A 24,105-nucleotide genomic window follows, 5' to 3' on the forward strand; every position below is an offset into this window, starting at 1 on the left:
AATGTCTTTAAGGCGACAAAGACGCCATTATCAACACCTCACTGACTTTGAACGAGATCGTGTAATTGGGCTACGAAAAGCTGGATATTCCTTCTGCGATATTGCAGATAGACTTGGCAGGGATATAGCCGCTGTACTTGACTGCTGGCAGGGGTGGTCAAGAAAACGTACGGTCGCAAGAACACTGGGCTCCGGACGACATCGTGGTACTACCGAGAGGGAAGATCACCGTGTCCGGCGTATGGCTCTGGGGAATCGTATTGCATCTGCAGCAGCAATTTGAGCAGCAGTTGGCACCACAGTGACACAACGAACTGTTACAAATCAGTTACTTCAAGGTCAGCTTCGAGCCAGACGCCTTTTAGAGTGCATTCTACTGATCCCAAACCACCACCATTTGCGAAAATTTGGTTCTGCTTCGGTGCCAGTGATGACTGTGTGTTAGTTCGAAGGAGGCCAATTGAGGGCCCGCAAACAACCTGTCTGTGTGCTAGACACACTGGACCTATAACTGGGATTATGGTGTAGGGTGAGATTTCGTATGACAGCAGGAGCACTCTCGGGTTATCCCACTCACATTAACTGCAGATTTGTACGTCTGTTGGTGATTCGACCTGTTGTACTGCCATTCATGAACAGCATTCAAATGGCTCTGAGCACTATCGGGCTTAACATCTGAGGTCATCAGTCCCCTAGACTTTGAACTACTTAAACCTAACTAACCTAAGGACATCACATGCGTCCATGCCGGAGGCAGGATTCGAACCTGCGACCGTAGCAGCAGCTCGGCTCCGGACTGAAGCGCTTAGAACCGCTCGGCCACAACGGCCGGCATGAACAATATTCTAGGGGGTATTTTCCAGCAGGATAACGCTTGCCCACATACCGTTGTTGTAACCCAACAGGCTTTTCTGAGTGATGACTCAGTTCACGCATCTCTCTGGCCTTCATACGTGGGCCTTCACAAACTCCTATTCTATCACTAGGCCTGTCTCTAGTCGAGCACATATGGTAAGTCATCGGACGACAACTCCAGTGTCGTACACAGACAGCATTAGCGGTCCCTGTACTGACCGACCAAGTGCAACAGGCATGGAACTCCATCCTACAAACTGACATCCGTCACCGTATAACACACTGCACGCACGTTTGGTGCTTACCTTCAACATTATGGTGGTTACACTGATTATTAATGTACCAGCACTTCACATTTACAATGGTTTATCTCGCGCTCACATTAACCCGTAATCTTGCAATATTAGTTACTCAAATGTGTTATCTACACAAATGAATTACTAGAATTTCATTACTCTACATTAATTATTTTTTGGTATTGCTACTTTTTCCTGTCAGTGTATTTCCCCGTTTGCAGCCCGTATCGTTGCGGAAATGATTCCCCATTCGTGTCTGCTTCGCTCTGATGCTTTTCCTATTGGTCAGGTGCCTGTAATACCACCAGTCGGCCTTCAACCTCGTGGTGGAGGGTTGTCGTAATGTTTTGGTTCATCAATGTATATTTGAGGGTATGTGAACTGTTGTTTGAGATCAGTCCTTAGGATGAGGAGGCTCCGTTGGTGCTACTTGAGAGGAGCACGCTACGTACACTATGTTATCAGAAGTATCCGGACGCCCCCAAAAACATACGTTTTTCATATTAGGTGCATTGTGCTGCCAGCTACTGCCAGGTACTCCATATCAGCGACGTCAGTAGACATTAGACATCGTGAGAGAGCAGAATGGGGCGCTCCACGGAACTCACGGACTTCGAACGTGGTTAGGTGATTGGGTGTCACTTCTGTCATACGTCTGTACGCGAGATTTCCACGCCCTTAAATACCCCTAGGTCCGCTGTTTCCGATGTGATAGTGAAGTGGAAACTTGAAGGGATACGTACAGCACAAAAGCGTACAGTCCGACCTCGTCTCTTGACTGACAGAGACTGGCAACAATTGAAGCTGGTCGTAATGTGTAACAGGCAGACATCTATCAAGACCATCACACAGGATTTCCAAATTGCATCAGAATCCACTACAAGTACTATGACAGTTAGGCAGGAGGTGAGAAAACTTGGATTTCATGGTCGAGTGGCTGCTCGTAAGCCATACATAACGCTGCTAAATGCCAAACGACGCCTCGCTTGGTGTACGGTGCATAAACATTGGACGATTGAACAGTTGTGTGGAGTGACGAATCACGGAACACAATGTGGCGATCCGATGGCATGGTGTGGGCCTGGCGAATGCCGGGTGAACTCCATCTGCCAGCGTGTGTAGTGACAAAAGTAAAATTCGGAGGCGGTGGCGTTATGGTGTGGTCGTGTTTTTCATAGAGGAGGCTTGCACCCATTGTTATTTTGCGTGAGACTATCAGAGAACAGGCCTACATTGATGTTTTAAGCACCTTCTTGCTTCCCACTGTTGAAGAGCAATTCGGGGATGGCGATTGCATCTTTCAACACGATCGAACACATGTTCATATTGCACGGCCTGTGGGGGAGTGGTTACACGACAATAATATTCCTGTAATGGACTGGCCTGCACAGAGTTCTGACCTGAATCCTATAGAACACCTTTGGGATGTTTTGGAACGCCATATTCGTGCCAGGTCTCACCGATCGACATCATTACCTCTCCTCAGTGCAGCATTCCGTGAAGAATGGGCTGCCATTCCCCAAGAAACCTTCCAGAACCAGATTGAAAGTATGCCTGCGAGAGAGGAAGCTGTCATCGAGGCTAAGGGTGGGCCAACACCATACTGAATTCCAGCATTACCAATGGAGGCGCCATGAACTTGTAACTCATTTTCAGCCAGGTGTCCGTATACTTTTGATCACATAGTATACCAGCCTCAGGTTTCACCCTCACGCTTCTTTCATGTACCAACTCATTCCAAACAACTCAAACACAGCACTCTATAGCACGAAAACTCCTCACAGCCGTCACACGACACCGGCACGCACCTGACACTACACAGCACGTCAGGTCACCCCATGAACGCTCGTGAAGTCCTGTCAGAACGTCCAAATTCGAACTAACTAGTCACAGAAGGAAATCGTAACCAGTTAAGTGTTTTGTTTTATGTTCCTTCTGCCATTTGTTTTGCTGGGATGAATGAGAAGTACCTAGCGACACAATTATGTATGCCACTCCTTCTTCCCCTTCCTCCCTCGCCTTTCCCAGACTTTGTGTTCATTTTCTACATTTGTCATTTACTAAATAAGTTTGCTTTATTAAATTCTTTAGTGTATTCCTATTTTAAAAGGACTGCAATTCAACATTTTAGTTTTTAATGACAGAGAAAATGCAATATTCCAGTCGAAAAAGCAGGCATAACAAACAGTGCTCAGGTAAGATAAAATTATACATACATTGCCTGAAAAAAATGAAGCACTCAGAGCACATGGTCAGATGTCAATATATCTTCGTACACGTAAAAACCAGTGGCAGATATGTATGTTATTAAAGTTGTAATTCTATGTGACAGGTAGTACGGCCACAAGAGTGCGTTAGTGTGGTCCATGTTTATTGTTGTTACCTGGTCTAGCAGATATACGTTGCGATTTTTCACCGTGTACAAACTTTGGGAATTGATCGATGAGAGGATACGGAACAAAAAAGGTCTAACGAACTTATGGCCGGAAATGTATAGTTTTCATGATAGAGACCATTTATTCAGTCATACATTGTTAGAGAGACTGTGGTCTAATACGCGCTGAACCATGCAGCCACAGTTACATTATATGTTGAAAATGGTTGCCATATGTCTATATGCATGCGTGTACGCGCCGTAGCATGTTCTGTTTCACACGTTCACATCGGCCAGGCTTCATCCGAACAGTGTCAAAGGCAGCATGAACAAAGTGCCCCAGTGTCATCTCATCTGGAATTGGCTCTGCATACGCTATACTTTTGAGATGGCCCCGTAACCAGAAATCACACGGGTTGAAATCCAGTGAACGAGTGGGCCATGCAACTGGACCCACTCTTCCGATCCATGGGCCAGGGAAGACACGATTGAGATGCGTCTGGACGTTAAAGGCAAAGTGGACCGGAGCACCATCATGTAGCAGCCATATAACCCTTCGAATCATCAATGGCACTTCTTCCAGGAGGGGAGGCAAAGTCGCCCGCAAGAAACCCCGATCGTTCAGGCCTGTTAGGCGACGTGGAAGGAAGACTGGTCCCAAAATATGGTCGCCCACACATTCTGGGTACATCGATGCTGATGTTTCGCTGTCACCACGCCATCGGGGTTCTGTATACTATACCATAGATGGCTGCTATTAAAGCTGCAAATACCACTCCACGCAAATGTGGCCTCATCTGCGAATAGGATGGATGACACAAATCCCGGAGTCGTGGCTGTCTGGTGAAGAAACCAGTGACAAAAGTGCTCCCGATGTGTAAAGGATGTTGCTAGTAAGTCCTGCACACGCCGTAAGTCATAAGGGTAGTAACAGTTATCATGGAGAATGTTCCACACGGTCGTCTGGCTTATTCTGTCCTGGCGAGCCAGCTGCCTGGTACTTACACGGCGGTCGCCTTCCACAATGTTAATCACATTTTCCTCCAAGTGTGACGTCCAAATACACTCCTGGAAATGGAAAAAAGAACACATTGACACCAGTGTGTCAGACCCACCATACTTGCTCCGGACACTGCGAGAGGGCTGTACAAGCAATGATCACACGCACGGCACAGTGGACACACCAGGAACCGCGGTGTTGGCCGTCGAATGGCGCTAGCTGCGCAGCATTTGAGCACCGCCGCCGTCAGTGTCAGCCAGTTTGCCGTGGCATATGGAGCTCCATCGCAGTCTTTAACAATGGTAGCATGTAGCGACAGCGTGGACGTGAACCGTATGTGCAGTTGACGGACTTTGAGCGAGGGCGTATAGTGGGCATGCGGGAGGCCGGGTAGACGTACCGCCGAATTGCTCAACACGTGGGGCGTGAGGTCTCCACAGTACATCGATGTTGTCGCCAGTGGTCGGCGGAAGGTGCACGTGCCCGTCGACCTGGGACCGGACCGCAGCGACGCACGGATGTACGCCAAGACCGTAGGATCCTATGCAGTGCCGTAGGGGACCGCACCGCCACTTCCCAGCAAATTAGGGACACTGTTGCTCCTGGGGTATCGGCGAGGACCATTCGCAACCGTCTCCATGAAGCTGGGCTACGGTCCCGCACACCGTTAGGCCGTCTTCCGTTCACGCCCCAACATCGTGCAGCCCGCCTCCAGTGGTGTCGCGACAGGCGTGAATGGAGGGACGAATGGAGACGTGTCGTCTTCAGCGATGAGAGTCGCTTCTGCCTTGGTGCCAATGATGGTCGTATGCGTGTTTGGCGCCGTGCAGGTGAGCGCCACAATCAGGACTGCATACGACTGAGGCACACAGGGCCAACACCCGGCATCATGGTGTGGGGAGCGATCTCCTACACTGGCCGTACACCACTGGTGATCGTCGAGGGGACACTGAATAGTGCACGGTACATCCAAACCGTCATCGAACCCATCGTTCTACCATTCCTAGACCGGCAAGGGAACTTGCTGTTCCAACAGGACAATGCACGTCCGCATGTATCCCGTGCCACCCAACGTGCTCTAGAAGGTGTAAGTCAACTACCCTGGCCAGCAAGATCTCCGGATCTGTCCCCCATTGAGCATGTTTGGGACTGGATGAAGCGTCGTCTCACGCGGTCTGCACGTCCAGCACGAACGCTGGTCCAACTGAGGCGCCAGGTGGAAATGGCATGGCAAGCCGTTCCACAGGACTACATCCAGCATCTCTACGATCGTCTTCATGGGAGAATAGCAGCCTGCATTGCTGCGAAAGGTGGATATACACTGTACTAGTGCCGACATTGTGCATGCTCTGTTGCCTGTGTCTATGTGCCTGTGGTTCTGTCAGTGTGATCATGTGATGTATCTGACCCCAGGAATGTGTCAATAAAGTTTCCCCTTCCTGGGACAATGAATTCACGGTGTTCTTATTTCAATTTCCAGGAGTGTATTTAGGGCTCGTCCTTCATGACTTCCTGTTTCCTGGAACAGCCCTGTCTCACACAAACGGCGAAACACTGTTGTAAACATTGAATGCTGTGGTTGTTGTCGGCGGGGATAGGTCTCCTGATACAACCTTGATGCCCACCGCCTTTCCTTAAATAAACACCATGTCGGAAAGCTATCGACTCGAAAACGGAACCATCGTGTACGACGCTGTATCACATCCACATCTGCTATGGCAGAAAAGGGCGCTAAGGCATGACGTTTGAAGAACAGTATCACCCTTTAGGAGGAAACCATGCATACTGTAACTGTGGCTCCATGGTGCAGCGCGTATTTGACTGCAGTCTCTGTAACAAAGTATGACTGAATAAGTGGTCTCTAGCATGGAAACCATGCATTTCCGAACGTAAGTTCATTAGACCTTTTTTGGTCCATATCGCCTCATCGATCAATCCATAGAAAAAAATAATCCTGTATAAAGGTCGTGGATAACGTTAGGTGTTGAGTGATCGCTGTGAAGGACACGGAGATGTCGCGTGCATGTCTGAGAAAGCGTTATCAGCACCTGAGAAAGTTTGAAAGTAGCCTCATTGTGGGTCTTCATTTGGCCGGCTGGTCTAATCGTGCAGTGTACATATTTGTAGGACATTCGGATCTGACGGTGGCCCGATATTGGACTTCATGGGAATGGGTATCAGTTAGTTACATGTCCCAGAGGTCATCTGAATGTTTCTTTTATTGAAATGAGGTAGAACCAGTCAAATGAATATATTATTTTTTTAGTCCTACTACAGTTAAGAACAAGTTTTCTTATTTTCATTTTTTATGGGTATTCAAGGTTTCTCTTGACCAAGTCTGACCATAGCAAGGTGGTCTGCCGTATTGTGTTTCAAGCATAACCCCTCCACATCTGCCCCTGGCACCCGAGAAGTAGTAATTGACTCCCTGCCACATTTTGTGATATCCCACCCAACAGTACGGGACGAGCCGCATACGGACTAGGGCGTTGCCGTCCCATGTGCAGCCTGACGCTAACACCACAACACAAACGATTGTGTCTGTAGTGATGCCATGATCGGGAAGCATGGACTGCTGATGGATGGGTCTAAAAGTATTCAGTGACGAATTGCGAAATTGCAACACCCCAGTTGACTATCGTTGAGTATGGCGGTGACTTGGGGAATGGTCCCATTCTGCCAGTGTTTCACAGAGACACAACTGTTGTACTCATGGCGTCGTGGTACAGGAAGCCATTGGATAGGAGTTCAAGTCAAGGCTGGTAGTGACTAAAGGAGCTGTGACGTCAGAACGGCACGTCAAGGACATCCTGCGACTTTATTTATTACTGTCCTGTCTTCCTCCCCATATGTCACATGTCTCTATGAGCTGATTACACGATGTTGAGGTACTCCTGGTGCCAGCAAGATCCCCAGATCTGTCCCCAATAAGGCGTGTGTGGAACCAATTCGGGCGTCAGCTCCGTACAAGCGCCAGTATCCAGGATAGTAAAGACTAGCTACAACAGTTGTGGCTCAGCTTACCTCAGGAGAGGATATAACGGCTTTATGACACCCTACCCAACCGACTTAGTTCATTGATCCAGGCTAGATGGGCGCTAAATCAAATTTCTAAGCTGACTGATACTGCCAAGTTTTTTGTAAATTGACTCTATATTGTAATCAATGAAACAATATCACATAGTACGTGTTGGCCACTGAACCAGTGACATTTTATGTCGTTTCCTTCCCCCTCCCGCCTCCTGGGTGCTACCTTTCTTTTTGTCATGCAATATTAATCAGCTTTTTCCTCATGAGAATGGTGTGACTAATTTAAATTTGTAGTAATATAGTGATACAAGCGTTTAAAGAATGATAACAACGTGTAAATTATTGGGTGATCTTCTGTGACTTTTTTTCTATCCTCTAGCAAAACATTTGCTGCACTGAACAAATGTGAAAAGCTATTTACGAGCTAGAGCGGAACTCGCACACGGGTACCTGCAGATCATGAGCCGTGGGCTACCAATTACGCCATGTTTCTGACCTGCATCTTATTATTCAAACTACTCAGGCGATACGGAACTACGGACTGTTCCCAATCAAGCGCATAGCTTAGTTTCCCAGTCACATCTCCCTTACTCTCTCTCTCTCTCCCTCTCCCCCTCTCTCTCTCCCTCTCTCTCTCTCTCTCTCTCTCTCTCTCTCTCTCTCTCTCCCTGAATGATTCAGAGCATCAATAAGCTAGCGACTTTATCCACTCCACTCTTCCAGTAACAGAAAGTTGGAATATATCTGTCTTCCTCTTTCAGATTCAACCACAAGAGAAATTATATCAACAACGTTTCATTTTTCACTCGATGTGTTCTGGTCTGTCGATCCTTTTTGCTTGTCTTTTAATCTGCTTTATTTTCCAGTGAGAAAAATTTTAGCGTTCTGTCACTGGTTCTGGAAAGAGCTTGAAAAACATTCGGTTAGATTAAGCCGCTGTCCGCAAATTAAAATGTCGGGCGATGGTCTATTTTTAGGTAATTTGAAACTTACATTTCAGAAGGAAAGGAACTAAAATCACAGTATAGTGTTCTTTAGACTTCAAGTTTATCAGAGATGAAATTTCGGTACAATTTTAATGGAAACGGTATGTACGGCGTTAGGGTAACCGTCTGATTTCTACGCCAGTGAAGGGAAATTGTTTCTGTTGCACTGTAGTGGTTGTGTCTCTGTTCATGTTTTCTTAGACACTAGGATGACACGCAACAGTAACTGAAATGACAATCAGATGTCCCTAACAATAATTTAGATAACTGTCTCTCGAGCAAAGACGTGAATTATGCAGTACAGGCAAGCGCGAGGCACTAATCTTTCCTGTAGGTATCAACAACCGTTGCGCTAGCGTAGTCTACAGCCGTCGCAGTCAGAATTTTTTGTACCCGATTACGATTGCCTTTGAGGAATGTTTCTCTCTCATTAAGCGCGTTTCTTACGAAACTGTAAGCGATCGTTCTCAGCCAATGACGTCCTTCGAATGTCTGCAGTCATAGGGAGAGTTATTTCTTTTTCTGAGACCATTAGAGCATTCTTTCACTGGTATTCTCCTTGTACACGCCGTAAATTACAATCGATGCTTCAGCATACGGAATCACAGTCGCTTACCGCAGTTGTTCGCATCTCGAACTACGTTGTGTGAATGTCATAGTTAGGGAGAATTCAAAAGCGTCAAACCCGAAGACATTTTCATGTACAATACATTAATGCCCCCTACCTTCTCGGCAGTTTTCCGATATTAATGTGCTGAACCAGTTGGCTGCCTTTTCTGTAACTTTACTACCACAGCTGTTTCTCATGCAGTTATTCTCACTCTCCCCTCCCAGTGATTTCCTCTCGTGTTACCTCCTAGCATTTCTGAATCACTCCAACTTTTTGAGTACTCTTTCTTGTTTTTCTGCCATTAGTCGTCGTTTAGAGTCTACGTTAAACTGTGGTTCCTCCTATAACTGGCTAGGTAAGTCATTTCAAAGGTCAGAGGAATCTTAGTGCACACTAAACATAGACAAGCACTGTGGTATTCTAACCGGGTTTCATGTTGAAGATAACTTTACTTTTAGTTATGTTTTCTAGTTCTGGTCTTCCGTCGTATTTCAGACTATGTTCCTTCTTGTCACCGTCTTTTCTACTCATCACTGGGTGGTATCATGCTGTGTCTCGTATGCAACGCAAAAGAGCTCACGGCAAATAACCTTCTAAATGCGGGAATGATACTCAAGACAGACTTATCCCGATCTGCACGTGTCTTGGGGTTAATTGCTGATGCAGCATTTCAGCGCTGCAACTAGATTAGTAGAGCTTTTTGCATGGGGTGCTGTCCAGGAGACACGTCGAGAGCGGACGGTGTGTCAGAGCCTTTCATTTATGCAACTAGCGCAATAATAGAATCGATAGTTGCCGTTTTTGAAATATTTAGTCTTAATTCACTTTGCTTGGATATTATTTTCAAGTCGTTTTCTTCTACCAATCTATGAATAAAGTTTTAGGTGGATTCTAGTCAGGTAATCTTTATTATTCATTAGAGTACTGCCCATTATTGCCAGAATTATTTAAAATTTTCTCACCGTGTTCTCTTTCAGAAATTTCAAATTATGTGTAAAATCTACGCTATTTACATTACTACAGACACAAGCAACTGAAAAGAGCATATTTTTTCCTCTAGGGGAAAGCTTTTCCTCTTTATGACTTTCTCTTTATATACATACCGCATTTACTTGACTCATCGTAATGTTTTTATCTTCGCTTTCATATACGCTAATATCTTTGATTTTGTGACTGAATACCTTATAGAGCGCTATTTGGCAATAGAACTTCTCTTCCTTCACCTCAGATTCAGAAGTAAAGAGATGTGACACATTCAACAAGAATTTACTCTTACTCACTGTCGCTGTTCGCAAGGTTTCAGTGATTACGACAAAAGTGTTTTAGCTAGACAGTACCAGTCAAACACACTTTGAGCGAGTGTGATGATATTACATCAAAGATGTCGATAACTTTCTGCCAAATGATTGAATTCAGAGTATTATCAGGCCATCGATTGCTCGTTTCTCCGTTTGAACTTGTCAGTGGACACTGATTCCGCACAGCCAAAGAAGCAGCATTCATCTTACAAAACTTCCTCTACGAACGATGTAAAGAGTGCCAATGTTTAGAGCACCCTCCATTTAAGCCAAGGAATTTGTCGTGTCGGTCTCAAAGCTTAGTGAGACAGTCTGTATCGAAAAAGGGCATGGGGTGTCGAAAAACTCCCTGCAAGCACTTGTGAAAAGAATGGGTTATTTGTGATTACTGTAAGTATGAAGAAACGCAGATTGGCTCGCAATCTAGGTTAGTTTTGCAAACATACAGATACGAGACACTGTAACTTCAGTGTGAAATAAATAAAATAAAAATGTAATTTTTGTTTATGTAACAATTTTCATCACGCAGTTACGTTACGTCATTGAGGTTGTAGTGAAAGCGGAAGCTGTTGCACACAAGTGAAGTAACACACAAGAATCGAGCTCTCAGTTTCACAAGCTTGCAAATTACTCCGAAAGAAACGGAAAAAATTTTGAAATTTGTGGTAAGTTCCTATGGGACCAAACTGCTGAGGTCATCGGTCCCTAGGCTTACACACTACTTATTCTAACTTAAACTAACTTACGCTAAGGACAACACATACACCCATGCCCGAGGGAGGTTCAAATGGTTCAAATGGCTCTGAGCACTATGGGACTTAACATCTGTGGTCATCAGTCCCCTAGAACTTAGAACTACTTAAACCTAACTAACCTAAGGACATCACACACATCCATGCCCGAGGCAGGATTCGAACCTGCGACCGTAGCGGTCACGCGGTTCCAAACTGAAGCGCCTAGAACCGCACGGCCACACCGGCCGGCGCCCGAGGGAGGACTCGAACCTCCGACACGTGAAAGGAACGCTCATAGAAAACAAGTACTGCTGCACGTGAGTCCTGCCTTTAACTTCAGCGATGAAACCGTTAGATTCTTCTTTGTCGCACGTTCCGTGACATGTTGAGAGAACCGCTTGTTTGCGTTGTACTGCCGGCCGGAGTGGCCGTGCGGTTCTAGGCGCTACAGTCTGGAGCCGAGCGACATCTACGCTCGCAGGTTCGAATCCTGCCTCGGGCATGGATGTGTGTGATGTCCTTAGGTTAGTTAGGTTTAATTAGTTCTAAGTTCTAGGCGACTGATGACCTCAGAAGTTATGTCGCATAGTGCTCAGAGCCATTTGAACCATTTTTTTGCGTTGTACTTTAGCAACACAATGCCTGTCGGATAACGAAGTATATCTCGTTTTTTAGTTCTACCAATCAGTTGGCAATCCGATTATTTCTACCACACTGTTAGCATGTCTGATGAAAGGACTGACGCGTGCTCTCTTAAGTTAATCGTGCACTGTTTGTATTAGAGCAGCAGTATTAGAATAGTACTGACTGAATCCTTAGCTACAGAAGTTACCTGAACGTTAGTGGTGAAGAAATGTCTGTAGAAGACTCCAATCGAAAAATGACTTGACTAAACATTCAGTGAATGACTTCGTTCGTCCTGGGCCTAGAGAAAGGCATGCGAAAAGGGTTTCCTCGTATCAGACAAACGGCATAGTCTCTTACAGATGTTATGTTTGAAAAAACATTTTGATTCGTATTGACGAATGGAAAAAATGCTCCGTCTCAGAAACAAATTTGATACATAACTACATTGTTCATTAGGTTGCTTTTAGACGATATGGCTGTAGTGATAAACAATTAAATGTGCAAGGAAAAGCATAGCTATCACACTAGTTACATTAAGCACTTAACTGGAATGAAGACGAACTTGCATGGTCAAAGAGTGTAATAATAACTTCACAAACGTAATAGAAATTGCTGCATATATAGGGTGCCACAGCCGCTGATATCATCATGATTCAGTGAACACCACAGGGGAGAAAAAAAAATCAAATAGAATTCCAATCATTCCAATGAGATTCATGTGTCTACGTATGTAGAGTAGCCAGTCCAGTATGAATCACGGAAAAGAAAGTAAGTCGGCAATGTAGTACAACACGCAAAAAATGTACGTTTGAACAGGAGAAACAACAAGTTTGTACCGTGGGATATGTTGTCATTAAATATGCGTGGGAACGTGACAACGGATAACAAGAGTATGCAGTTAAATAAAGTGGTCATGTATGTCCGGACTGGAAGCTTTTCGATACCTAATAATATAAGCTACTAGCATATTTATTACGTCCCGTTTTTTTGTTAGTGAAGACGAAAAATAAGAAAAACTTGAAGTTTATTATTAGAAATTACCAACTAAATCAGTTTTGTAGGGAGATATGGTAATTTAAATTTTTGCTTGATGGCTACTGACTGAACAATAGAGCTTCAGTGTCACGAAGTGGTGACAACCTGGTATTAGACGAGTCAGTATGGTGACGCACTTATTAGATCACGGCGTGTGAGACGGGCGGATGAAGTTACAAAGAAGAATGATGCAGAGGCAACGTTGTGGCATGAATAGGGCCAAATAGACGGTAGGACCGTTTGTCACGACCCGGCGGAGGCGTGCAGCACGTGACATCAGCACAATCGGGAGCGGAGGGGGGTCCCGAGACGACAGTGAGCGCCTGTCATACCGCATGGCTGCGTCATCGTCATGGACCAGCCTTCAGTCTGGGACCGGACTGCAGGATTCTGCTTGTACTGAAACAATACTGTCGGACAGCGATAGTAGGGTTCCTGGTGTTGGGCGGAAAAGTTAAAATTTATTTATGCACTACGCAGCAGTATTTTAAGGTTCCTCAGAAGTGATAGAACATAGTGCGACCAGTGTTGCACGCTAAATGAAATGGCTTTTTGACAGTGTAATTTATGTGGGACAATGAAAAAGGCATTGCCATGTATTTGTGAGCAGTTCATGTCCGCCATTACATACAGTCCCTATCTATTGTGAGTTTTTAGTCCAACTATGATTTTAATAAATGTTTGACACAGACTGACTTGTTAAATCTGTCTGGAAACCATTGTAAGAACATGCGTACACTGTGGTGCTGCTTTTGCACCTTCGGCACGAGAGCATTACAGACATGCTCAACAAACACCAGTGGCAGAGTTTACAAAAGAGGCGTCACGGAGAGGTTTATTACTCAAATTTCGAGAGAGTCTGTTAACATTTGAAAATGTACTAATTCACTGAATACTGTAGGTAGAGAGATAAAAATTGATACACATGCCTGAAATGACTTTGGTTTATATTGAAGCCAAAAGCAAGTGCAGGAACTATCCAACATATGGCAGTGGACAGCAACATGTCACTGACGCATGAGAATCGTGTATAGAATGAGCTTATCAGCCATAGCCTGGCTGATAAACACTTGCTGGAAGGTACTACTTTTATGCAGGATGTCGCTCCAACCGTATGCTACGTGTGAAAGCTCTCTTGCGCACTTCGTTTGGTGAAGATCTGGTGCTGAGCTGCTACGTCCGTCATGCTAGGCCTACCAGGTCCCCAGTCTTCAATCCGTGTGATTACCGGTTGAGGGGTTATCTGAATTCTGAAAGCGTACTGCGATCGTCCGACCTCATTAGGGATGCTGAAAGACAACATTCGACGGCAGTTTATCACCATACATACGGATATCCTGTCAGTGCTGTTCACAACATTGTCCCTTGACTACAGGTATTGTTGATGAATGACGGCTGATACGTTGAGCATTTGTTATAAAGAACATTGTCTTCGCTGAAAATCAATTGTTATGCTAATTATTGCTTTTGTATCATACGAAGCGCCATCTTTGCTCAGTTTGGGTACTTCTTTTAGTTTCAATAAAGCCTCATGTCAATTTTTACTTCTCTGCCTACATTATTTTGTGAAGTACTGAAATTTCAACTGTTAATCGACTTTTTGGGTCACTCTGTACATATCACGAAATGATCACTACGAGAAAATTCGAGAAATTACAGCTAATACAGAGGCTCACCGACAATCATTCTTCCCACGCGCTATCCGCCAGTGAAACAGGAAAGGGGTATCAGTTAGTGGTTCCAGAAGTACCCTCCGCCACTAACAGTTAGTTGGGTTGCGGAGTATGATGCAGTGTAGATGTTAAGATGGTCTGAAAGTCCGAAACTGGTTGTAATGATCAGTATACTAACGTTCGAAATATGAGCCCAGCCTTGTGAGTGGATTGAAGAGTTCCTAGTAAACAGGAAACAGCATGTAACTGGTAACGATAGAAATCTTCAGAAATAAATATAACTTCGGTTGTACACCAATAAAGTATTATAGCACCGCAACCGTTTACATATTTATATAAATGAAACGCTTGTCATCGGAACTCCATGAGGCTAATCATTGATGACGCTGTTATATACAGAAAAGTCACAACACGACGTTGGAAAGCCCTCCGTCTTCAGGACACAAGTGGCCCATCGGGACCATCCGACCGCCGTGTCATCCTCATTTGAGGATGCAGATACGAGGGGCGTGTGGTCAGCACACCACTCTCCCGGTCGTTATGATGGTTTTCTTTGACCGGAGCCGCTACTATTCGGTCGAGCAGCTCCCCAATTGGCATCACGAAGCTGAGTGCACCCCGAAAAATGGTAACAGCGCATGGCGACCCGGATGGTCACCCATCCAAGTGCCGACTATGCCTCACAGCGCTTAACTTCGGTGATCTGACGGGAACCGGTGAATCCACTGCGGCAAGGCCGTTGCCACAACGCTAGAAAATTGTAGGGTAATGTAAGAAGAACTGCAGAGAATTGACGTTCACGCTCAGCATAAAAGAATGTAGCGTATTACGCGTAAATAGGTGCAAAGACTCGTTATTGTATGATTACAAGACTACTAAACAACCACCGGAAGCAGAAACATCAGTTAAATATAAAGAAGAAGAAAAACGTTTGGAAGCATATATGTTACAAAGAAATATATGTGAGGAGCGGTTTAAAGTGGAACGACCACATAAAACAAATAGACGTAAAGGCAGATGCAAGAGTGGTATTCATTGAAAGAATCTTCGAGTGTAGTCCACCTATGAAATAGCTAGCTGTCAAAATCATCCTTCGACTGAGATTTATTACTCGTCAGTCTGGCACTATTACCAGCAAAGACTGAGAGAGAATATAATGAAAATCCAAAGAAGAGCAGTGCCTTTCGTCACAGGTTCTTTTAATTATGGCGAAAGCGTCACGGAGATGTTCATCCAGTTCCAACGGCAGACGCTACAAGAGAGACGTTCTGCATCACGATGTGACTTACTGCTAAAATTCCGAGAGCGTACGTCCCTTGTAGAGTCAACCAATATATTGCTTGCTCTTACGTTTACCTAGCGGATAGACTACGAAGATAAAATTAGACTCGAACACACACGGAGGCTTAGTACAGTCGTTGTTCCTAGGTCCCATCCTTGACAGGAACAGAAATGGCGGGAAGTGATAATGGTGCACGAAGTAGCCTCCACCGCACACTGTAAGGTGATTTTCGGATTACGAGTGTAGATGTAAAGGTATATGTCAAATCACAGCTACTCATCTAGCAGATATCGGTGCGTTTTCAAGTTACTGGTTTCATACAGTAATAATCAGGTGAGGAACACCACTTATCTAAAATATAAGAACACTTTCATTAGGAATACTAGACGGCAGCGCTGCTGACAACGTAGCATACCTAACAATACACAATAGATATTGCCGCACTAATGAAAATTATCGATCGCCGATAGCTGTAAATATGCGCATATGCGAGAGCCATTGGATAGTGTGTGTGTGTGTGTGTGTGTGTGTGTGTGCGTGGGTGGGTGGGTGGGGGGGGGCGGGGGTGACCCGATGGGATTCGTCGGAATCCCTATGTGCTGGCTTCCCTTATGTATCTGGGACTTCGGCTCATTTTTCAAGCACATCGAAGTGAGTACTTCCTTAATCCCTCGTAAAATTTACGATTTGCTGTAGGCTTTAAAACAGGACATTTTGCACTTAATATGATATGTAACGTACCAATGGATATCTAATAAGTGTAATTAACAAATGCATAACATATAGATTATGACTTCCTTTGAAGAAAATGTGGAGTGGTACACTTTATGATGGTGTAATAGCAATGTGACATTTTACGCCTATAGTGTTCTAGGGTTAAACTAGCTTATCTAATTGGATAGCAAGTAGAGTCGCACTCTACTAAAACTACGGTTCGGTAGTTCTGGTACACTACACAAATAACGTAGTAACTGGTAGGATTAGCTGTAGTATTGGTAGAATTTGTAGGGAAAGAAACATAAATGAATGTGTAAGAGAGAAAATGGGAACCGATGAATTCTCTTTGTTTTTTATTTGTTTTGTACATAATTGGAACCGAACATCATTCATTGTTAGTCCATTGTGTGTTTTATATACTTACAGAATATAAATTGCATTTTGTGAGTAATAAAAATTAGTTGATCGCGTAACTTCTGCTCTTTTATGTAACCGAAGTAATTACTTTTGATGAAGCACAGATTACATGGACCAACACAAAAAATTTGTAAAATTATTCTTGTTATTTTGTACTCAGTGGAACGTTCTTCATCATGATCGAAGGCAAGAGTTTCCTGTTATTATTGATAAATGCAAAAGTATTTTATGAATAAGAGAAACATGTTTGCTGTAAGTTCGACGAAATATTGAAATGATGTTTGCATATTGTAGTGGTGTGTGATAAATCTGTATAGTTTTCTTTAGTTCTATCACAACATTCCTCAGTTTCACGTTACAAACCAATTTTCGAATAAAACCTGAATTCAACATTGAGAACTTCAGTTTTGCTATAAATACTGTTTATTCATAAGTAACAGACAGGAGAACAACTATGTGGAATAAAACATTCCGTAGGTTACATGCTCCTTCATCCAAATTGTAAACGATTCACCGCTACCGGATTTTGGGGTTGGGGGTTGGGTTGTTTGGGGGAAGGGACCAAACTGCGAGGTCATCGGTCTCATCGGATTAGGGAAGGAAGTCGGCCGTGCCCTTTCAAAGGAACCATCCCAGCATTTGCCTGGAGCGATTTAGGGAAATCACGGAAAACCTAAATCAGGATGGCCGGACGCGGGATTGAACCGAATGCGAGTCCTGTGTGCTAACCACTGCGCCACTTCGCTCGGTCGGGATTTTAGGGGAATCTAATAAGACACTGATCGCATATGTAAAGATACCGATCTTTATGAGGTAACGCCCGATAGGTATGCAACACACCCAATGTACAGGTGATGTGGGTACGACCTTAACTGACCAAAGCTACTAGGAAAACTGGCGTAGTCTATGCTTACTTACAGTAGTCTATTATAGCCTACGGTAGTTTTACAGCTCTAGTAAAAAGTAACACGTTCTGCTTATGCAGCTCAGCTTCTGCAAACACTTCGTTGCAAGCCCTTCCCACACTAGGCCATTACGACATAAGGAGCTTCACGGGACCCGTGTCTGTCCCACTCAATTAAAGGTTAAGGACTATGAGAACAGTACATAGGCTATCGTCCTGACGCGAGTTCCCCGTATAGCAGTCCACGTTTCTTGTAACATCTGACCTACTCCAACAGCGCTCGCGTGAAGTAACAGTCTCTGGGAAAACAAACAGCTCGGTTGACTAAACGAAATGCAGCAGCCGCGACGTGCACAAAGGCTGCCCTCCCCTCCACCCTGGGCCACTTCCCCTCGCGCGCCCCCTCCACGGGCGCCGGCACAGCCCTCTGGCGGCTGAGTCCGCGCCTGCCCTCCGCAGGTAAGTGAGCGCAGCGACCGCTGTAAACATTGCACGCGCTTCTTTCGCATGACTTCTTCAAGCCTGTCTCACTCGTTCCCGGCACTTCTTTCCTTAGAGGTTTGTGTAGTTTTCATCGAGTTGCATGCAAACAAACAGACATACAGATTACGAGAACAGAGTGCACCTGCTGGCTTTCGTCCTTTTAGTAACAAAGAGCTGACTGTCTTCTCGGTCTCTGCGTAGCGTCCGTCGTTGCCTCGTGCAGCTGAGATCGTGGGTTACTGTGCGATGGGGCGATGAGCGTGCCCAGTGATGACCAGATAGTGCCAAGGACTTGACGGCTGATACATGTCCCTACATGGCAACGAATCAATTAAAAAAAAAAAAAAAAAAAGAGGGAAACAATGATATCGTTCGTTTAAGTCAATTGAAGCATATGTTATACGACGCAGGAATGGGTAGTGGACGATGATCTCGTTCGCGCCAGGCTAGTGTACTTGGCTCATAAAGTGGCCGAAAGCCACACAAGATTACATATGTTAATTGGCCAATTCTCACGCCAAATGTACATCCTAGATGTGGCCTAAACGATAGTCCATTCGTTCCATTGTCGTTTAAGAGTTGGGATAGATAAACTGAACAGTATGTATGGGCAAGTACTTCCACCGGATGGTAACATCAATATTCCAACCCATTTCTTTCATCGTGCCGTCTGTTGCTAAGGTTCTGTACAGAGTGGCCTACTCATAATGACATAGATGACGAAGTTATGATATAGAGAACCGTCTACAGCGTATTTCTACTGTTATACTCTCAACATTAGGCATGGGCTCTGCTGAGTGACATAAGACATTACGTAAGAAAAGTTGCACAATTTAAACCTGTGTGCTAGACCGGGACTCGAAGCTGGACACGTGGTTTATGAGACCCAGAATGGCAAAGACGTTAATTGCTACATATGTTCAAAGTAATGCATCCCCCAATGAGACTGAGAAGCTGCTTCTCACTCAACGGACGCAGAGATGCAAATCCCACTCACACACGAAGTTGCTACAAATCCTTGATATTTGGGTGCCATAGTCGCGCAATTATACTAATGGTATGCCCGATTCCGTAGAAGCTGTCAGCTTGCGAAACAAGAGAATATTTCAGAAAGTAGTGCACCACTCTCGCTTTGAGATGTAAGTAGTTACTAAACGACAGGTGTATGAAAGCAGCGCCAGCAGGAAATGTAGGACGACACGACGCGTTTTTATATTATTGCTTGCGTAATATAAACAGAGCCAGAAATTCTAATTTCAGTTATATAACCACCGTTGCTTTGATTCACAAAACTAAGCAGGCTGTTGACAAAAAAAAGTAATACGGAAGTAGCAGCCTATGGTTGTTCAATCAACGAATAAAGTTTTTCACTCTGCCTGTACTCAAACGCGTAAGTTTGTAGTTAGAGGATGAAACGTAGTCCGGTACTTCACCTGTTCCTCTCGAACAGGCCCACGCAAGCCGCCGAGATAGACGTCTTCTTGCTGTGGACTGCTCGCTATCAACATTGTCACAGTCCTGTTGATCAGACAATGCTGAGAGTACAGTCTGTTGAAGAAGACCTTCGTGTTACCTCTTCTGTTCCTCTTGCAGGCCAAATACTGCCGAAGAAAATTTCTTCCCGCAGCATACGAGGTGGCAACTTCCGTGTCCAGAATCACCTCACAGCTTGTTAACCATCTCGGTTTTGGAGACGAGTATAGTAATTATTTTCTCCGTCTCTATTTCCAAACTGACTGCGCAAAGGCTTAGTGCTCAGCATAGTGTCCTCCACTTCGTATTTATTAGTAGCTATCAGTGATCTCCTCATGTTGTACAACTGTCACATAATCGTTATTCGTTTGTCATGTTTTGCTCTCTCTATCTCCCTCATTCTACCGACGACTTCCGATACGCAAAAATTTTTTGCTGCTATTATCTCAACAGTGATGGCTATAACGAAAAAGGCCTAGTATAATTTTCAAATGGACAGAACAAGTATCACGATTTATCTTGGAGAGGGAACTATTCTGTCAATCTTCTGCGGTGATATCGAAAAACTATAGAAAATTTAAATCAGAATGAGACTGCTTCATCTTATCCATTATGGACATCAATACGATCGTGATGGTGACCGACAATACAGCGGCGAAATAATGCACCTACCGTCACAAAATGTTATTATTACTGTGCAATACATTTCGAATGTCGTAGGTTTTCCCCTTCGTCTGGTGTCCAGAGTTGCAATATTCGACGTAAGAATGTGTTATGACTGTATACAGCAGTCGAAGGTGAGCCCACAGAGCTCTAAATGCATTTTGCTTTAGTAAAGAAGCATTTTCTTGTCTAAAGGCCACTTTTGTCTACACGGGATGAGTTCGACTTCTTGGAGAGCAATTCCACTTTAGGCAAGACACCGTTTGACAAGTTTTTTTTTTTTTTTTTTTAAAAAAACCTGGAATGTTTCAGCATTTTGTGCTATCTCCTGTGCTATTTATTTACTGTTCTGTCTGAAAATCTGAAAATTATTACGATGGGGTAGTAACATTTGACTTTCAGCTTGAAGGTATTTATATACACATGAAAGGTGAGTTTGCTGAATGGGGTCAAGTTGCAGAAAACGATCCCTAGAGAGTTAAGGAGCAAAGAAAGATCATATGGACGTATGGTCGGAAATGCGTTCCAAGGGACGTATACGTTCTTGAAAGTGGAGATAAAAGATCTTTGACAATGACCCCGGTATCAACACTACGCAAGTGGCCCACCAGCATGGGGTAAGCCAGACAACCGTGTAGAACATTCTCCACGACAACTGCCGCAATCCGTATCACTTACAACGCGTGCGTGTGCAGGCTTTATCACTTACGGACCTGCCTCTGTGGCGGTAGTTTTGATGTTGATTCGTCGCACAAGCTACTACGTGCTGCGGTTTCTGTCATCCATCCTCTTCACAAATGAGGCTGCCTTTACGAAAGACAGTATCGTCAACCTTCACAACACCCATCTATGGGTTATGGAGAAACCCCATAGTATGGTGGCAGCGAGCCATCAGCACCGGTTCCGGTTCTGCCTCAGTGTGTGGGCTGGGATTATTGGCGACCACCTCGTGAGACCACTCTTTCTTCCACAACGCCTCACAAGTAGGGCATGTCTGCACTTCCTGCTGATGACTCTGCCTTCCAGACTGAAGACGTGCGTTTGGTGGTACGGAGGGTAATGTGGCTACTGTATGATGATGCTACAGTTCACGACTCTCGTGAGTGTGGAGCTAAAACACTAGCACAGATAAAAATTGTTCAAATGGCTCTGAGCACTATGGGACTTAATATCTGAGGTCATCAGTCCCCTAGAACTACTTAGACCTAACTAACCGAAGGACATCATACACATCAATGCCCCAGACAGGATTCGAACCTGCGACCGTAGCGGTCACGCGGTTCCAGACTGAAGCACCTAGATCCGCTCGGCCACATCGGCAGGCACTAGCACAGGCAGAACATCCCAACTTCCCTGATGTATTCCCATGCGTGCTTTAATAAAAGCTGTCAAAAATCTTTTACGTCCATTATCAAGTGACTGTACCTCCCTTGGAACGCGTTTCCATCATATGTCCATACGATCTTTTTCGTTCCTTCTGTCAGGGATCGTTACCTGCAGTTTGTCCCAATTTAGCAAAATGGCCCTTTATAATGGAGTGATAATTCGATTTTACTGTACCTTGTAGTGTCTGTAGGCAGCCATCCTCATTTTTCAAATGCAACATTTTCATTCGACGCAGTCAGCCAGTTGACATATTTATCAAGAAAATTAGACTTATACACACAGGAGAGTCAACAGTTATGACGAAGCTGTCTAGTACGCCTCGGTTAATTGTGAGTGAGTGCGTGCGTGAGAAGGGGAGAGAGTAACACGCTAACAGGCGCGTTGCCGGTGGCCGAGCATCGGGGGAGGGACAAGAGGTCAGGGCAGAAAGGGGAGCTGGCATAATTCCTCCCACTACCACGAGACTCACTCAACCGAATTAACTTCATTGCCTTAACGGAGCCTAGCTACCACAATTACAGCAGAGACTCTGCGAAATGTAACTTCTTGTTTACATCTAGTAGATAAATCATTCTGCTGGATAAACTGATGATGCAAAGCAGCGCTTTGCGACCCGTTGCCTCAGTTGACGTTAAATTTTCTGGGCATATGATCTTAGTCCATGAAACCTTTTTGCTCCAAACTTTTCGTCCAGAGCTACGTCGGATATCGTCAGAGGTGCTCCTAGTTGTGTTGAGTCTTGCCGACCGACGGGTCGGACGAAAGAGAGTGGCATAAATGCCGTGAATAGGGGACGTGATCGACAACGATTCATCAGAAACTCAAACTAATGATGGACGGATAATTCATATGGCAAAACCAGAGGTTTTTGTCATTCGTGTTTATTTGGAACCTTCCTCTGAATCTTCTGTCTAATTGAAAAGAAACATTAGGGTTTAACACGCGGTCGACGAGAAGATCGTTAGAGACGGAACACTAACTTGGATAGGGGAAGGTTAGGAAATAAAAACGGCCGCGCCCTTTCCAAGGAGCCATCCTAACCCTAAGCGATTTCAAGAAATAAAGGAAAACATAAATCTGGATGGACAAACGAGGATTTCAACCGCTTTCCTTTTTAATACGAGTTCACTGTCTTACCACTCCACCACGATCGTTTAGACAGTGTGAAGTTATCATTAGCGACAGCATAAGAATACGTATACAAAGTAACGTGGAATGTTAGGCCTTGCTCACTCTTAGGACGTAAAGTCAGCCAGAAGTTGGAAACAGCGTGAAACAAGACTCATCCTACCAACTGATTTCCTTCCATTGCTTCGTATTCCATGTTGTATAGCTTCGGCAACAGGTTTTCCTGATGAGTGGTTTGTATTTGCAGCTCTCCCTGCAATTCCTTGCATCTGGAGCTTCCTTCGCGTTGCTTTGGTGCTGACAGATCTGCAGTGACAGTTGCAGTGACATTTGCAGTCGTCATCCTCTTATTTTTCGTCACAGTCGTCTTCAATGACTGTCTGTCCCTGCCGCTTGACACACAACTTCGTCCGAGTTATGACTTAGCGAACGACGATTTTCCTCTTTCTATGTATGATATATAAATCTTCGATGCGATGCCTCTCGAAACTTGAAACCCTTCCTCTACCATGTTTACGGAAGCATCCACCATAAGAGCACTAAAAATTTGCCTTCGTTCGAGTGCACTTATCTCCGACATAATGTACTCACAACTACACAGAAGCTTAGGAGCCAGTGAACTATTTACCTACACGACATTTCTGCCATGAGTAGTAGTCCCACCATATAATAGGATACCCTCTGTGGAATTTCAGCATTAGGAGATATACCGCTATATACTGGGGAGAATATTTATTGGGCTTGTGGAATTGCGGTATATTGGACAGATATGGATCATTCGCAGCGTGAAATACGAGTAATTACAATGAAATGAACACCCTTAGCTGCTTACAGGCGTTGACATACGTCAACGGGGACAGATGAAAATGTGTGCCCCGACCGGGACTCGAACCCGGGATCTCCTGCTTACAGGGCAGGCGGTCTATCCATCTGAGCCACCGAGGACACAGAGGATAGCGCTACTGCAGGGATTTATCTCGCCTCCCGCGAAACCCCCATTCTCAACGTATTGTCCCGCACTACATTCGTAGCGCCCTCGCCCATTACACTCATTACTCGCGGCGCTTTGCCGATTCCCGTAAGAGTTCGGGCACTGTTTGTGCATTCGCACAGAAGAAGAAGAAGATGGTCAAG

The 24,105-nt window shown here is 44.8% G+C and overlaps 1 protein-coding gene and 1 non-coding gene across 2 annotated transcripts in view; one reads left to right on the forward strand and one right to left on the reverse strand.

The window, feature by feature from the left end:
* The window catches only part of LOC124556313 (homeobox protein invected-like), a 340,740-nt gene that overhangs the window by 121,913 nt on the left and 194,722 nt on the right, over positions 1 to 24,105 (forward strand). The window lies entirely within an intron of this gene.
* Trnat-ugu lies at positions 23,843 to 23,916 on the reverse strand. The gene has a single exon. It is a non-coding gene; the product is annotated as a tRNA-Thr (tRNA).

Source organism: Schistocerca americana, chromosome X (genome assembly GCF_021461395.2).
Source record: "Schistocerca americana isolate TAMUIC-IGC-003095 chromosome X, iqSchAmer2.1, whole genome shotgun sequence".
NCBI lineage: Eukaryota > Metazoa > Arthropoda > Insecta > Orthoptera > Acrididae > Schistocerca > Schistocerca americana.